At 43.7% G+C, this 18,317-nt stretch overlaps 1 protein-coding gene across 5 annotated transcripts in view; it reads right to left on the bottom strand.

Annotated features, from left to right (window-relative positions):
- The window catches only part of clcn3 (chloride channel 3), a 154,462-nt gene that overhangs the window by 123,083 nt on the left and 13,062 nt on the right, over positions 1-18,317 (bottom strand). The window contains exon 1 of one of the 5 annotated variants that reach the window (XM_060834954.1): positions 2,240-2,347. The exons of the other annotated variants lie outside the window; for them this stretch is intronic. The gene's annotated coding sequence lies outside the window, so the exon portion shown is untranslated. Of the gene's footprint in view, positions 1-2,239; positions 2,348-18,317 lie in introns of those variants that run through there. 5 annotated transcript variants of the gene reach the window in all.

Raw genomic sequence — 18,317 nt, 5'->3', positions numbered from 1 at the left:
TTGAATCTTCAAAAAGAGAAACTATATTGTTGACAGAGTGATTTCAAATAATTTATTTTGATGAGGTTCAAAAGTGTATGTGTTGATACAAAACACAAATGAGGTGTAAGGGGCTCACCTAGTGGTTAAGTGAATAAATACAGCACTGATCACTTTTTTTTCCCCTGAAATAGTAGAGTCCTCATCATATGTACAAGTTTAATCTCCTTATTTGAAAAGAACAGAACTGCAGAAAAACCAGTTCAGAGAAGATTCACTTGACTCATTCCTCCACAGTCTTAACTTATGAATACAACAAATAGTGAAGATCACAGTTGTCTGAAGGAAAGGTGAACAGGTCGATCTATTTCCAAGGGAGTTTAGGAGTGCAGTAATCTTATTGAAACACATGAGCATCAACACATATGCTGAAATGAAGTTTCACATTTTACGCAAGATGAGAATGAAAGGACACAGTTTAAAAATATGAGAGCTCCGCTTTAAAACAGAGATTGGAACGAATCTTTTCTCTTAGAAAGTCAGTAGTTTGCAGCTTTCTTCCCAAGAAAGCAGAGAGGCTTTGTCGTGACCGTATTTGAAGCAGAGTTAGAATTTTGAAACAGGCCAGTCAATTATCATTGGGGATAGAGAGGAAAGTGGAATTGAGACTATAATCAGATGACGAAGCAGACTTGAAGAGGAGAATGGTTTCTTTCTGTTCTGCAGTCCGGTGTTTGTATAGTTTGGTCCAGGAACCTAATTGATTTTCTATCCTTGATTATGGAGATTAAGGCACATTCAGCCACAGTTTTCCTTCCTAATCGCTGTCGTGAAAATCTATCCAAAAATTACAAGTAGACATTAAATGAAGAGGGGAAAAAAAAACCCATATTTACATGACATCCCGTCTTATGATTGATTTTATAATGTGCATTTTGTGACTCCTCATTGTAGCTTCTCGATGGAAGCTTATTAATCTGCTTTATTTTCTGTATCATTGAGTCGTGCTAGACTTATTTTTGATGTAAAAGGAAATTATGAGTCAAGCAGTTGGGATAAGAAATTTGTGTCGAGAGAAGTATGACATGAATATAATATCCTAAGTTTGATAAAGCAAGACTGACAAATTAGAAACATTACAAACTTGTTCACTATCAATCGTTTATTTTTGAAAGACAGTGGTTTATTATGAAACGATCAGACTCAGCTGCAATTTCATCACCATAGATAACAAATAGCTTGATAACATTTGTAACACAGCATTTAGAGTTGACACTACAAAATGGCAATGAAGCACCTCTAACGTGCTTGAAACCGAAATCAGAACAGGTCATCTCATGCAGGACTTGAACCCATGGTGAGTTTGTTTTAGATCAGCTGCACAGGCCTCTTCAATCAGCACAGGTCGTGAATTGTATTTAACAGTCTTTCTGAAATGTATGCCCCATTTTGACTATTTATTCAATCAAAGATATAGAGAAAGCTTCAAGTTTCACAACATTTTTCCTATAGCAGGGAAACCAGCATTGCATGCAGTGTTCCAACAGTGTCCTAACCAATCTCCTATACAGCTGCAACATCACCTCCCAATGCAATACAGGCATACAGGTGAGCATACCAAACGCCTTCATCACTATCCTATCTACCCGAGACTCCACTTTCAAGCAATTATGACAAGTTTACTGAAGGAATTATGAACATTCACTCCAAGGTCTCTTTGGAGCCTAAATATCTGCACACTGCATGTTGGACAACTCTCCTTTGTAATCCTGTTTGTGCACTCCTGACAACCTATCTGCGTATCATCAGCAAACTTAGATATATTACTCTTATGAATCCTTTAAGTCATTCATATTGATTGTAAATAGCTGAAGCCCGACCACAGATCCACAAATGCCATGCCATTAGATACAGCCTGCAACCTCATTTATCCTTACTACATCATCGACTTCATCTTCAGAAACCAATCCTACAATCTTGCTTACACATTACTTCAGTTTATTGAGCCTTTAACTTGCCTATTCATCTTTTATTTCAAATATCTTTTGGGTCATCCAAGTGTATTATATCGACTGATTCCCCATTATCTATTATGGTAGCTACACGGGGACAAGAATAGTCAATTTAGCACATTGAGTCTGATTGCAGTTATATTTTCTTCATTTATGGGATGTGGTTGCTGCTGACTCTCATTATATCACTAGGATCCAAAATGGAGAGAAATTAAGGGCATAAATTGGAATCAAAACAAGTTTCTTACTTTGTGCACTCCTAAGTAAAGTTCATGTAATCCGGTACTGAAGGGCAGCACGTTGGCTCTGTGATTTGCACTGCTGCCTCACAGCACCAGGAACCTGGATTCAGTTCTAGCTTCGGGTGACTGTCTGTGGAGCTTGTACATTCTTCCCATGTCTGCGTGGGCTTCCACCTACAGTCCAAAAGATGTTCAGGTTAGGTGGATTGGCCATGGTAAATGTGGGTTTTTTAGGATAATGTAGGGGTTTGGGTCTGGATGGGATGCTGTTTGGAGAGTTGGTGCAGACTAGATGGGCTGAATGGCTGCTTACCACACTGGAGGGATTCTATAATATTTTGCAGACATAGTGCTCCACCAACTAGCATCTCCAAGGACATTTATGAAACCATTTCTAATCTGTTGCCTGGTTACAAAATGCAATGTTCTTTGTGAAACTTATGCTTACACCCAAATGTCGGTAATCATTAAAAAGTGCATTTTTTCCACACTTACAACTGAGAAGCAATGCTCAAAGCATTCAGGACTTTCACAGTGAAAATTAAGGTTAAAACAAAATTCTGAACTTCATTGAACTCTGAATTATCACTATGACAAGTTTACTGTGACTTTTTTTGATGAAAATATTTACAACCACAGGATTGCAATCCATATTATAAAAGACCAAACATTTTTAAATTAATGCAATGAGCTTCTAAGCTAGTATATCAAATATTGATGTTGCAAGTCTAAAGTGCATTCAACCAGTTCCCTGAAGAGCTGAATTTTAAACTGCTAGGTTAACTATCATTTTCAACTTCCTTCCTTGCTGCCTGAAATCTGTTTTCAGGACCTCATCTCCTTTGATTTACCAACAGCACCCAGTGTAACTTTATTATTTCTGGATTAGTGGTGCTGGAAGAGCACAGCAGTTCAGGCAGCATCCAAGGAGCATTGAAATCGACGTTTCGGGCAAAAGCCCTTCATCAGGAATAAAGGCAGAGAGCCTGAAGCGTGGAGATAAGCCAGAGGAGGGTGGGGGTGGGGAGAAAGTAGCATAGAGTACAATGGGTGAGTGGGGGAGGGAATGAAGATGATAGGTCAGGGAGGAGAGGGTGGAGTGGATAGGTGGAAAAGGAACTAGGCAGGTAGGACAAGTCTGGACAAGTCATGGGGACAGTGCTGAGCTGGAAGTTTGGAACTAGGATGAGGTGGGGGAAGGGGAAATGAGGAAACTGTTGAAGTCCACATTGATGCCCTGGGGTTGAAGTGTTCTGAGGCGGAAGATGAGGCGTCCTTCCTCCAGGCGTCTGGCGGTGATGGAGAGGTGGTGAAGGAGGCCCAGGACCTCCATGTCCTCAGTAGAGTGGGAGGGGGAGCCAAAATGTTGGGCCACGGGGCGGTGTGGTTGATTAGTGTGGGTGTCTCGGAGATGTTCCCTAAAGCACTCTGCTCGGACGAGCCCAGTCTCCCCAATGTAGAGGAGACCGCAGCGGGAGCAATGGATACAATAAATGATATTAGTGGATGTGCAGGTAAAACTTTGATGGATGTGGAAGGCTCCTTTAGGACCTTAGATAGAGGTGAGGGAGGAGGTGTGGGCGCAGGTTTTACAGTTCCTGCGGTGGCAGGGGAAAGTGCCAGGATGGGGACGTGGACCTAACCTGTAAAAATTACATTTGTAAATTGTCAACTCAAAGATATAGTGGGTTTTATTGTCCACTTTCTCGGCTGAGAATGATAGCCTGAAATGTCAATGTACAATTCAAAAAAATATTTCTCTCAATACACTGTGGTTACTGACATGCAATTCCTCAAAGTATGTGCTTGAACAGTTATCCTGCTTCCCAATAAAATGGAATATGGGATTAAATCAAATCAGGCTCAACTCTCAACATAAAATATGGATACAAGTAATTCCAACAAATAAAAAAAAGTGTTAAGTTTAACATTCTTGTGAGTCTGTGCTTTCTTAGTGTTGTTGCACAACATGGGAGGTCATTTTGAGGCTGTTCAGGACATTAGTTAGGCCACTTTTGGAATATTGCATTCAGTTCAGGTTTCCCTGCCACAGGAACAATGTTGTGAAACCTGAAGGGGTTCAAAAAATATTTACAAGGATGTTGCTAGACTTTGAGGGTATGAGTTAGAGGGAGAGGCTGAATAGGCTGGAGCAGAGCTGAGGGGTAAGCTTACAGAGGCTTATAAAATAATGGCGGGCATGGACGGGGTGGTGGAGTCCAAAACTAGATGGCACAGGTGTAAGGTGAGGGGTGGAAAAGAACCTAAGGGGCAACTTTTTCTCACAAGGTTGGATGTATTGAATAAGCAGAGAAAGTGAAGACGACTGGGACAATTACGTTTAAAAGGCATATGCATGTGTATATAAGGAAAGGGTTGAGGGGGATATGGGCCAAATGCAGACAAATGGGACTAAATTAATTTAAGCTATCTGGTCTGCGTGGATGCGTTGGACCGAACGGTCTGTTTCTATGTTGTATGACTCTATGATAAAACAGTACAGTGGTGGTGTCTGTATAATTCATGACCAGAGAACAATTAGAAACAGCTTGGAAAATAGCCACCACTGCAAATAAAGTGTGTGAAAGTAACTGTCAGCATTCCGCTCCCCCTACCCCCATTCATAATCTCTTGAGAAACCTCCTCCATTGTTCCCTTGCCATTCTGTCCTCATGCAATCTGTTGCAAGACAAGTCAGGTTAATAGAATATCTTTGCAGAAGGCAATATGGAGTAGGTCACATTGCTGGCCAGAGTCTTTCTTTGGGAGGGGTGGGGTGATGAACTTGAGCAAAACCTACATAAGTACATTTGACAATAACATTTTTATAAAAAGCTGCCAGAAGAAATGGTGGAGGCTGGTACAATGACATTTACAACAGACCCATCTAAAGTTCCAAGTTTTTGTCCAATGCATGCAGGATGGTTTCGTAACACAGTACATAGACAAGCCATCAAGGGGTGAGGCCATATTGGATTTAGGACTCGATTATGAGCCAGGCCAGGTGTTAGATTTGGAGGTAGGTGAGCACTTGGGTGATAGTGACCACAATTCAGTTATGTTTACTTTAGTGATGGAAAGGGATAGGTACATAACCCAGGGCAAGAGTTATTGCTGGGGGGGAAAGGCAATTACGATGTGATGAGGCAAGATTTAGGATATATAGGATGGGGAAGGAAACTGCAGGTGATGGGCACAATTGAAGTGTGGAGCTATTCAAGGAACAGCTACTGCGTGTCCTTGATTAGTATGTACTTGTCAGGCAAGGAGGAAGTGGTCGAGTGAGGGAGCTGTGGTTTACTAAAAAAGTTGAATCTCTTCAATTCATGTATCACTGGACATTGGAGTGAGTCTGGGAAAATTAACAAACAGTGAAATTCACAACTGATCTTGGAGGAACTGTTTGGGTGAAGTCACAGCACAGAAACAGATAAGTGAATAGTTTTAAGTGTGGCTACAGAAAGTCTGCAGGAGTGAGTAGAGTGGGTTCTTTCTTGATTATATGTTTTTTGAGATATGTCTTTTGATTAAACTTAAAAACTATAAGCCATAACTATTAATTTAACTTGGAGCAGTGTTTTGTAGAGGAATAAGACAATGTTATTTTCTGGGTCTGTAGATTGTGAAGGAGCAAAAATGGCCTTTAGCAGAGTGACGTACGCTTCTTGTCAGATGTGGGAGTTGAAGGAGAATTTACAGATTACTGTGGATTTTATCTGCAATAAATGCTGTTGGTTGTGAATCCTATGAAATCAAATTGATCGGTTGGAGAGACAATTAGAGGTAATGAGGAATTTGCAACAGCAACGGTATGTTTAGATTACTTAGTGTGGAAGCAGGCCCTTTGGCCCAACAAGTCCACACCGACCCTCCAAAGAGCAACCCACCCAGACCTATTCCCCTACATTTACCGCTTCACCTAACACTATGGGCAATTTAGCATGGCCAATCCACCTAACCTGCACGTTTTTAGACTGTGGGAGGAACCCAGAGCACCCGGAAGAAACCCAAGCAGAACATGGGGAGAACGTGCAAACTCCACACAGACAGATGTCCGAGGCGGGAATTGAACCTGGGTCTCTGGCGCTATGAGGCAGTAGTGCTAACCACTGTACCACCATGCCGCCCCCATGGATGGCAATTATAGACAGGAGGAAAAGTTGCAGATACACAGTCACGTAGATGGGTTAACTCCAGGAAAGGTAAGACAGTTAGGCAGTTACTGCAGGAGTCTTCTGTGGCTATCCCCATTTCAAACAAGTATGCTGTTTTTGAAAATGTAGGGGGTGATGAGTTCTCTGGGGAATGTAGCATGAACAGCCACGTTTCTGGTTTTGAGATTGGCTCTAATGCAATGAGGGGGAAGTTGGGTTCCAAGAGATCAATTGTGTAAGGGGACTCTCTAGTCCAAGGTACATTCAGACGTTTCTGAGGCCAGCAGCAAAAAATCAGAATGGCGTGTTGTTTCCCTGGTGCCAGGATCAAGGATTTCTCAGAGAGGGTGCAGAATGTTCTCAAGGGAGAGAGGGGCCAGCAAGAGGTCATTGCTCACATAGGAAAGGAAAATTTTGAGATTCTGAAGGGAGATCACAGAGTTAGGCAGGAATTTAAAAAGGAGGCCCTCGAGAGTAGTAATATCTGGATTACTCCCGGTGCTACGAGCTAGTGAGGGCAGGATTAGGAGGATAGAGTAGATGAATGCATGGCTGAGGAGCTGATGTGTGGGAGAAGGATTCACATTTTTGGATCACTGGAATCTCTTTTGGGATAGATGTGACCTGTACAAGAAGGAACGATTGCACTAAATTGGAAGGGTACTAATACTGGAAGAGAGTTTTGCTAGAGTTGCTCAGGAGGATTTAAACTAGTAAGGTGGGGGGGCTGGGACCCAGGCAGATAGTGAGGAAAAAGATCAATCGGAGACTGGTACAGTTGAGAACAGAAGCGAGTCAAACAGTCAGGGCAGGCAGGGACAAGGTAGGACTAATAAATTAAACTGCATTTATTTCAATGCAAGGGGCCCAACAGGGAAGACAGATGAACTCAGGGCATGGTTAGGAACATGGGACTGGGATATCATAGCAATTACAGAAACCTGGCTCAGGGATGGATAGGACTGGCAGCTTAATGTTCCAGGATACAAATGCTACAGGAAGGATAGAAAGGGAGGCAAGAGAGGAGGGGGTGTGGTGTTTTGATGCGGGATAGCATTACAGCTGTACTGAGGGAGGATATTCCTGGAAATACATCCAGGGAAGTTATTTGGGTGGAACTGAGAAATAAGAAAGGGATGATCACTCTACCGGGATTGTATTATAGACACCCCCCCGCCCCCCCAAATAGTCAGAGGGAAATTGAGACAAACTTGTCAGGAGATCTCAGCTATCAAAGAATAATAGGGCGGTCATGGTAGGGGATTTTAACTTTCCAAACATAGACTGGGATTGCCATAGTGTTTAGGGTTTGGATGGAGAGGAATTTGTGAAGTGTGTACAAGACAATTTTCTGATTCAGTATATGGATGTACCTACTAGAGAAGGTGCAAAACTTGACCTTCTCTTGGGAAATAAGGCAAGGCAGAAGACTGAGGTGCCAGTGGGGGAGCACCTTGGGGCCAGCGACCATAATTCTATTAGCTTTAAAATAGTGATGGAAAAGGATAGACCAGATCTAAAAGTTGAAGTGCTAAATTGGAGGAAGGCCAATTTTGATGGTATTAGGCAAGAACTTTCAAAAGCTGATGGGGGCAAATGTTCGCAGGTAAAGGGACGGCTGGAAAAATGGGAAGCCTTCAGAAATGAGATAACAAGAATCCAGAAAAAGTATATTCCTGTCAGGGTGAAAGGAAAGACTGGTAGGTATCGGGAATGCTGGATGACGAAAGAAATGGAGGGTTTGATTAAGAAAAAGAAGGAAGCATATGTCAGGTATAGACAGGATAGTTCAAGTGAATCCTTAAAACAGTATATAGGAAGTAGATGTATACTTAGGAGGGAAATCAGGAGGGCAAAAAGGGGATATGGAATAACTTTGGCAAATAGAATTAAGGAGAATCCAAAGGGCTTTTACAAATATATTCAGGAAAAAAGGGCAACGAGGGAGAGAATAGGGCCCCTCAAAGATCAAAATTGTGTGGAGCTGCAGAAAATGGGGGAGATACCAAAAGAGTATTTCGCATCAGTACTTACTGTGGAAAAGGACATGGAAGATATAGAATGTAGGGAAATAGATGGTGACACCTTGCAAAATGTCCAGATTACAGAGGAGGAAGTGATGTCTTGAAACGCATAAAAGTGGATAAATCCCCAGGACCTGATCCGGTGTACCCTCGAACTCTGTGGGAATCGAGAAAAGTGATTGCTGGGCCTACTGCTGAGTTATTTGTATCATTGATAGTCACAGGTGAGGTGCCAGATGACTGGAGGTTGGCTAATGTGGTGCCACTGTTTAAGAAGGGCGGTAAAGACAAGCCAGGGAACTATAGACCAGGAAGCTAGATGTCAGTGGTGGGCAAGTTGTTGGAGGGAAACCTGAGGGACAGGATGTACATGTAGTTGATAAGGTAAGGACTGACTCGGGATAGTCAACATGACTTTGTGCGTGGCAAATCATGCCTCACAAACTTGATTGAGTTTTTTGAAGAAGTAACAAAGAGGTTTGATAAGGGCAGAGGAGTAGATGTAATCTATATGGACTTGAGTAAGGCGTTCGACAAGGTTCCCCATGGGAGACTGATTAGCAAGAATAGATCTCATGGAATACACAGAGAACTAGCCACTTGGATACAGAACTGGCTCAAAAGGTAGAAGACAGAGGGTGGTGGTGGAGGGCTGTTTTTCAGACTGGAGGCCTGAAACCAGTGGAGTGAAACAAGGATCAGTGCTGGGACCACTACTTTTCATCATTTATATAAATGATTTGGATGCAAGCCTAAGAGGTATAGTCAGTAAGTTTGTAGATGACACCACAATTGGAGGTGCAGTGGACAGCGAAGAAGGTTCTCTCAGATTACAACAGGATCTTGATCAGATGGGCCAATGGGCTGAGTAGTGGCAGATGGAATTTAATTCAGATAAATGCGAGGTGCTGCATTTTGGGAAAGCAAATCCTAGCAGGACTTATACACGTAATGGTAAGGTCCTTGGGAGTGTAGCTAAACAAAGAAACCTTGGGGTGCAGATTCACAGCTCCTTGAAAGTGGAGTTGCGATAGATAAGATAGTGAAGGCGGCGTTTGGCATGCTTTCTTTTATTGGTCAGGGTAATTTGGATGGGTATGTGAGTAGGAAGGCTTTGGAGGGATACGGGCCAAGTGCTGGCAGATGGGAATAGATTGGGTTGGGATATCTGGTCGACATGGACAGGTTGGACTGAAGGGTGTTTTCATGCTGTACATCTCTATGACTCGAAGAGGAAAGAGAAGGTTAATGTAAGAATGAGATATGAAGGCTCAGTTAGGGCACTTGTGTTACAAGTTAGCCAGGAAAGACCTGAAGAGACAACTAAGAGGAGCCAGGGGACATGACAAGTCATTGGCAGATAGGATCAAGGAAAACCCTAAAGCTTTCTGTAGGTATATCAGGAATAAAGGAATGACGAGAGAAAGATTAGGGCCAATTAAAGATAGCGTTGGGACATTGTGCTTGGAGCCTGAGGAGATAGGGGAAAGCACTAAATGAATATTTTTCGTCAGTATTCACTCTGGAAACAGATTTTGCTGTCGAGAAGAATACGGAGATACAGACACTTGACTGGACAGGATTGAGGTTCACAAGGAGGTGGTTTAGCAATTCTGGAGTGTGTCAAAAAAATAGTCCCCTAGGCCAGACAGAATTTATCCTAGGATTCTTTGGGAAGCCATGAAAGAGATTGCAGAGTCTTTGGCTTTGATCTTTACATTGTTAATGTCTGCAGGAATAGTGTCACATGACTGGAGGATAGTAAATGTTGTCCCTTTGTTCAAGAAGCGGTGTAAAGACTACCCTGAAAATTATAGACCAGTGAGCCTTTCTTCGATTGTGGGTAAAGTGTTGGAAAGGGTTAGAAGAGATAGGATTAGTCATCATCTAGAGAGGAATAAGTTGATGAGGGACAGTCAACACAGTTCATGAAGGGCAGGTCGTGCCTCATAAACCTTCTTGGGTTCTTTGAGATGGTGACCAAACAGGTGGATGAGGGTAAAGTGGTTGATGTGGAAACATCAAGGGCCAAAAGGCCTGTACTGTGCTGTAATGTTCTAAAGGGCATCTGGATAGGTATACGAATAAGGAGGGTTTAGAGGGATATGGGCCAAGTGCTGGCAAATGGGACGAGTTAGGGTTAGGATATCTGATCAGCATGGTCAAGGTGGACTGAAAGGTCTGTTTCTGTTGTAATATTAAAAGTTTAAAAAGGAATCTCTCTTTCAACATTAATATTGCATCAAAGAGTTAGACTGCAAAGCTGAACGTTCTGGAAGTGGGTGGGGGCGACATTCTGTCTAACAGATACCATGCAGAAATGTCGATGACTATCCACTGTAATTCACACTTCATTTCGACAGACAGTCATTTGCTACTACTCTCCTGTTATTATCAAATTAAACTCTCATTCAATCTCTTCAATTCAGAAATGCTTTCTAGCCATCCCCTGAAGCGAGGTATGTCACACCTGCATTGTCTTAGGGAACCACTGAGTCAGGAAATTGTCTGCATAACGATTCTCCAGGATTAGCGCATTTACATTTGCATTATCTCATCCTACCATTTGACTTGGGGTACATGTGACTGTGAGAGAGTGACTGCAGGGTTGTCTCCAGTAGCAGGTGACTGTGGGGGAGTGGCCAGAGTATCTGCGAGCATGACCAACTGACCTGTATAAAGGGAATGTGTTTTCTTTGTTCAGGGCGTCATTTTGACTCGACTTGGTGTGCCTGCGAACAGGGTCAAAAAGGGGTCACCTACAAGCTTTAATAAACTTGAACTGTTAGCAAAAGTTGGTACATGTGAATTGCATCTCATGTGCGAAACCTCAGGAAAAGAACCAAACACCGTGCTGTAAATGTCTATGATTCTATTACTCTAAATGCAGATTTTCATATTTATATGATTTCTAATATGCAAATTTTATTAATTACAATTTGAATTTTATATGCTATATTATTACAGTTTTGGTTTTGACGGTACCTGGGATCGTACTACTTTCAAAAAGTTAACATGAATCAAAGGAAAATGGCTTGGGAATTAATGATGTATATAATTTTACAAATTTAAGGACATTACAAGTTAATTAAGCACTTTAATCACAGTAGTCATTTAGTGAAACGTTGCAGTCAAAATTTAAACTAAAAATTGCCACTTAAGCAGAAATTTGGGGAAATGGCCAAACACTTGGTTGACGAGGAAGGTTTTTAGAAGTGTAGTTTTAGGAGTAGGTTTTTAAGCAAAAAGCAAAGGAAGGGTCTTGCAGAGCGTGGGATCTTAAAAACTGAAGCCACAGTCACAAATGGCAGAGCAGAGCTACTATAATCCCAAATCACAAGAAGTCAGATGTCTGAAAGGCTTGTGGCCTGAAATAGGTAGAAACAAGGCAATGGAGAGATATAAAAACACAGACAGGACTTTTCAAGTTCTGGGTGTTCGTTGACTGCAGGCTGAAGTACATCCGGAGGCATGATTAGTATGTGTGTGCGCGCATAGAGCTTCAGAACAGTTAACACACAGGCAGAGTTTTAGAACACTCCAGGTTTAGAGTTTTTTTTTGGCCAGGGGGTGGGGGAGCAGGGGGAGGAATGAGCCAGGAATGCATTGGAGTTGTCTTGTCGAAATGTAGAAAAAGCATGAAACAAAAACTTTCAGCAGTACACAAGATAATATAGCTTACAAGTGGGTGACTTTACAGTGATGTAAATTCAGGGTGCTCCTGATGGCATAAATAAGGTCAGAAATTCATCTCAGGATCAAATCTGATTGCATGCAGCAAGCACACAATGACCAGTTGACTTGTTAGGATGTTAAATGAGGCAACAACCAGGATGAAACCCTTTGCACCGTTTCAAAGAAGAGCAATGGGATCTTGTACATTCAGCTGAGAGAACAGAGGGATCCTTGATTTTCGCCTGAGCCATGTGATGACATTATGATTTTAAGAAGTGTATTTTGTCATGCTTCTTTGTGAAGAGCAGTTTTGAGCCATTGATACCAAGCTGTCTCCACCACGCAAATAAAGTGAACAGCTTGTGAGGCATTGGTTTTTAAAAAGTTGGAACAACAGAAGGAGAATGAATGGGTGGAGTCGGGCTCCCACAGAACCAGGGTGCTGGTTTAACCTTCAGTAGTTGTTTGGATTTTGAAACTACCATACATCTCTCCCTGCTACAGAAAAACACTTGAATTCTTTCTGTCTCTACAAAAGCTTGAAGCTCTATCGTTAATGCAGGATTTGTGTTCTTCTTTCTATTTGCCTTTGCCAAGAATGTTTATAGGAGGCTGCTACATTGGAACAGCTAATCAATAGGAGTTAACATAATACATTACTTCAAGTATTGAAATGGTTAAGTCAATTTATTTTATCTGTACTTTTACTGTAGTGCAAGAATAAAGTGTGTTTTGGTTAAAGCCCAGCATTTTAACCAATCAAATTGCATCTGGAATGCAATGCCTTACACTTGCCTTTAAATAAGAAAAGGTGACAGTCTCGGTTCTCTCTTGGCTACATTTTGAGGTTGTTTGGTCTGGTCCACAATAGCTGAAAGGCAAATCTCCAACAGTGCTGTATTCCACGAGAACCAGTCTGAACAATCAAGTTCTGGAATATCTGGTCAGCATGGACAAGTTGGACTGAAGGGTCTGTTTTTGTGCTGACATCTCTATGGCTTTTAAGTTCTTGTAGTAGGAGATAACCATCCTTTGACTCTGTTAGACTATGGTAGATTTTGCTTCCCTAAACAAAGTCAAGCCACTGAAAAATGTGCATGTCCTGTGCATTTTTTAAAAATCTGTTAAGCAGCTCTGTTCAGACTTCTGAAACATTATAAAAGTTACATGCATTCCATTACACTTATGCTAATTCTCAGCAATCATTAACAGAAGTAGGCAAAAGCTGCCTGCATCACAGCTTTACATCTATTTTGACTCTAAGCAACCACTGCTTATAGTGAGCAAATCATTTCACAAGACATACCCTCTCTAATGGTAGAAACTAATCCAAGCTGACATTCATTTCTTTACCATGTTTGCCTTACAGTGCCAAGACCAACTTTAAGCAGGTGGTACCAGTTTCTCTTTAATTCCTGCCTGAATAAAATGGAGTCAGCTCCTGTTTACATTAGATTAGATTACTTACAGTGTGGAAACAGGCCTTTCAGTCCAACAAGTCCACACCGACCCGCCGAAGAACAACCCAACCAGACCCATTCCCCTACATTTACCCCTTCACCTAACACTACAGGCAATTTAGCCTGGCCAACTCACCTAACCTGCACATTTTTGGATTGTGGGAGGAAACCGGAGGAAACCCACGCAGACACGGGGGAGAATGTGCAAACTCCATATAGAGAGTTGCCTGAGGCAGGAAGTGAACCTGGTTCTCTGGCGCTATGAGGCAGCAGTGCTATCCACTGTGCCACCGTGCCACCCACATTACTTACATATGAGACAATATCAAACTTCCACTGTTTCTGGGAGGTTTCTTATGAACTTCTTCCCAATGCGTTTCATGATAAATTTGCACATTCCTTTCATCGGTTACAGGAATGAAATCTGACTGCTGATGAACAAAACTAATGGAGGCTTACAAAGATAACTTTGCAACCTCAAAATGGTTTTACAGGATACAAGCATCTCTGCGAAGTCCAACATGTATCTCCCATCCCTAACTGCCCTACAGAAGATTCCGGTGAGCATATTCCTTGAAACTCTGTACTCCTTCTGATAATAGATACAACCAGTGCTGCCAGAAAGGGAGTTCAAGCATTTTGACCCAGCAACAGTGAAGAAATAATAATTTGGTTTTGAGTGAGGATGATGCCTCTGTTTTCAGTGATCGAAGTGAATGTTGAAGGTATTGCTTGGAATTACAATCAAACAGGCTGCTTCAACCTCAACACTACCACCCATTGATGCAAGATTAAATCCAATACACTTATGACTTGTGCCTTGGAGATGGTGGACAGATCTTGCAGAAACATCAGATAAGTTATTCATCACAGAATTCCAACTTTTGACCTGCTCTCGTAGCCAAAAGATTTATCTGACGACTTGAGTTCAGTTTCTGATCAATGGAATGCTGATAGCGAATGATTTATCTAAGAATACAGGTAACAGTACTGGGAGTATTACACGTCCAAATTTTGTTTTTTAATTCACTTGTGGGATGTGGGCATTGCTTGCTGGGCCAACATTTATTGCCCATCCTGAATGGTCCTTGAGAAGATAGTGGTCAGCAACTTCTTGAACTGCAGTCAATCCACAATAGTCTTACGGAGACAATTCCAGGATTTTGACCTAGCCACACTGAAGAAACAGCAATATACAGTATTCCTAAGTCAGGACGGTGGGTGGCTTGGAGAGGAACTTATAGGTGGAGGTGTCCTATATATCTGTTATCCTTCCAAATGTAAGTGTTCATTGGTTTGGAAGGTGCTGTTTCAGGATCTTTGGTAAATTTCTGTAGTGCATCTTGTAGATAATACATACACTGCTGCTGAGTATTGGTGGTGGAGGGACTGAATGTTTGTCAATGTGGTGCCAATCATGTCCTCGATGGTGTCAAACTTCTTCAGTATTGCTGGAACTGCATCCACCCAGCCAAGTGGGGTATTTCACCACACTCCTGGCTTGAGCCTTGTAGTTGGGGAAGAGGCTTTGAGAGCCAAGAGGCAAGATATTCACCACAGTATTCCCAGCCTCTGACCTGCTGTTCTAGCCAGTGTATTTGTATGGAGTCCATTTCAGTTTCTGGTCAATGGTAATCTCCAGGATGTTGACAGTGGGGGAATTAAGTGATGGTGATGTCATTGAATGTCATATGACAGTGGTTAGATAGTCTCTTATTGGAAATGGTCATTGCTTCATATAGAAACAAAGGAATATAAAAGGAGTAAGCCATTCAGTCTCTTGAGCCTAGCCCATCATTTTTGATTAAGGCCATTTATCTATCTCAAGGCCATATTCCAATACCTTCGAGTAAAAAGTGAGGTCTGCAGATGCTGGAGATCAGAGCTGAAAATGTGTTGCTGGTTAAAGCGCAGCAGGTCAGGCAGCATCCAAGGAACAGGAAATTCGACGTTTCGGGCTAAAGCCCTTCATCAGGAATGAGGAAAGTGTGTCCAGCAGGCTAAGATAAAAGGTAGGGAGGAGGGACTTTGGAGGTGTGATAGGTGGAAGGAGGTCAAGGTGAGGGTGATAGGCTGGAGTGGGGTGGGGGCGGAGGGGTCAGGAAGAAAATTGCAGGTTAGGAGGGCGGTGCTGAGTTCGAGGGAATTGACTGAGACAAGGTGGGGGGAGGGGAAATGAGGAAACTGGAGAAATCTGAGTTCATCCCTTGTGGTTGGAGGGTTCCCAGGCGGAAGATGAGGCGCTCTTCCTCCAACCGTCGTGTTGTTATGTTCTGGCGATGGAGGAGTCCAAGGACCTGCATGTCCTCGGTGGAGTGGAAGGGAGAGTTAAAGTGTTGAGCCACGGGGTCCCAGAGGTGTTCCCTGAAGCGTCCTGCAAGTAGGCGGCCCGTCTCCCCAATATAGAGGAGGCCACATCGGTGCAGCGGATGCAATACATGATGTGTGTGGAGGTGCAGGTGAATTTGTGGCAGATATGGAAGGATCCCTTGGGGCCTTGGAGAGAGGTAAGGGAGGAGGTGTGAGCGCAAGTTTTGCATTTCCTGCGGTTGCAGGGGAAGGTGCCGTGGTGGCGTGTGTGGACCTGACGAGGGAGTCACGAAGGGAGTGGTCTTTGCGGAACGCTGATAGGGGAGGGGAGGGAAATATATCCCTGGTGGTGGGGTCCGTTTGGAGGTGGCGGAAATGACGGCGGATGATACGCTGTATACGGAGGTTGGTGGGGTGGTAGGTGAGAACCAGTGGGGTTCTGTCCTGGTGGCGGATGGAGGGGCGGGGCTTAAGGGCAGAGGAGCAGGAAGTGGAGGAGATGCGGTGGAGGGCATCGTCGATCACGTCTGGGGGGAATCTGCGGTCCTTGAAGGCGGCGGCCATCTGGGCTGTACGGTATTGGAACTGGTCCTCCTGGGAGCAGATGCGGCGGAGACGAAGGAATTGGGAATATGGGATGGCGTTTTTACAGGGAGCAGGGTGGGAGGTGGTGTAGTCCAGGTAGCTGTGGGAGTCAGTCGGTTTATAGTAGATGTCTGTGTTGATTCGGTCGCCCGAGATAGAAATGGAAAGGTCTAGGAAGGGGAGGGGGGAGTCTGAGACAGTCCAGGTGAATTTGAGGTCGGGATGGAAGGTGTTGGTAAAGTTGTTGAACTGTTCAACCTCCTTGTGGGAGCACGAGGCAGCGCCGATACAGTCATCGATGTAGCGGAGGAAAAGGTGGGGGGTGGTGCCGGTTTAGTTGCGGAAGATGGACTGTTCCACATATCCTACGAAGAGACAGGCATAGCTGGGGCCCATGCGGGTGCCCATGGCAACTCCTTTAGTTTGGAGGAAGTGGGAGGATTGGAAAGAGAAGTTGTTCAGGGTGAGGACCAGTTCAGTCAGTCGAAGGAGGGTGTCAGTGGAAGGGTACTGGTTGGTGCGGCGGGAAAGGAAGAAGCGGAGGGCTTTGAGTCCTTCGTGATGGGGGACGGAGGTGTACAGAGATTGGATGTCCATCGTGAAGATAAGGCGTTGGGGACCGGGGAAGCGAAAATCACGGAGGAGGTGGAGGGCGTGGGTGGTGTCCTGAACGTAGGTGGGACACCACCCACGCCCTCCACCTCCTCCGTGATTTTCGCTTCCCCGGTCCCCAACGCCTTATCTTCACGATGGACATCCAATCCCTGTACACCTCCATCCCCCATCAAGAAGGACTCAAAGCCCTCCGCTTCTTCCTTTCCCGCCGCACCAACCAGTACCCTTCCACTGACACCCTCCTTCGACTGACTGAACTGGTCCTCACCCTGAACAACTTCTCTTTCCAATCCTCCCACTTCCTCCAAACTAAAGGAGTTGCCATGGGCACCCGCATGGGCCCCAGCTATGCCTGTCTCTTCGTAGGATATGTGGAACACTAACTCTCCATCCCACTCCACCAAGGACATGCAGGTCCTTGGACTCCTCCATCGCCAGAACATAACAACACGACGGTTGGAGGAAGAGCGTCTCATCTTCTGCCTGGGAACCCTCCAATCACAAGGGATGAACTCAGATTTCTCCAGTTTCCTCATTTCCCCTCCCCCCACCTTGTCTCAGTCGATTCCCTCGAACTCAGCACCGCCCTCCTAACCTGCAATTTTCTTCCTGACCTCTCCGCCCCCAGCCCACTCTGGCCTATCACCCTCACCTTGACCTCCTTCCACCTATCACATCTCCATTGCCCCTCCCCCAAGTCCCTCCTCCCTACCTTTTACCTTAGCCTGCTGGACACACTTTCCTCATTCCTGATGAAGGGCTTTAGCCCGAAACGTCGAATTTCCTGTTCCTTGGATGCTGCCTGACCTGCTGTGCTTTAACCAGCAACACATTTTCAGCATATTCCAATATCCCCTGATATCATCAGTAACTAAAAAAAATATCAATTTCTTAAACTTACGTAATGATTTGAGTGTCCACAGTCCTATCGAATCAAGAATTACCAAGATTCATCATCCTCCAAGTGAAGACATCTCTCATCATGTCCTTGTTCGAGACTCATAGACAGGGCAAACATCCTTTCTGCATCTACTCTATCTTGTTAAGATTTATGTCATCTTGTATTAAACTACCCCTCATTCCTCCAAAGTCCAGAAAATATAGTCTCAGTCTCCTTAAACTCTCCTCTTCAGCCAGTTCCAAATTACATAAATCAGTTTGAAGAACCATAAGAACATGACCTCTTTGACAATCATATTCTTCCTCAGCCAAGAGACTAAAATTGCATATAATACTTCAGTTGCAGTCTCATCAACGTTCT

Source organism: Hemiscyllium ocellatum, chromosome 2 (genome assembly GCF_020745735.1).
Source record: "Hemiscyllium ocellatum isolate sHemOce1 chromosome 2, sHemOce1.pat.X.cur, whole genome shotgun sequence".
Classification (NCBI taxonomy): domain Eukaryota; kingdom Metazoa; phylum Chordata; class Chondrichthyes; order Orectolobiformes; family Hemiscylliidae; genus Hemiscyllium; species Hemiscyllium ocellatum.
The sequence above is the reverse complement of the archived record's forward strand: the minus strand, read 5'-3'. Positions and strand labels throughout refer to the sequence as shown.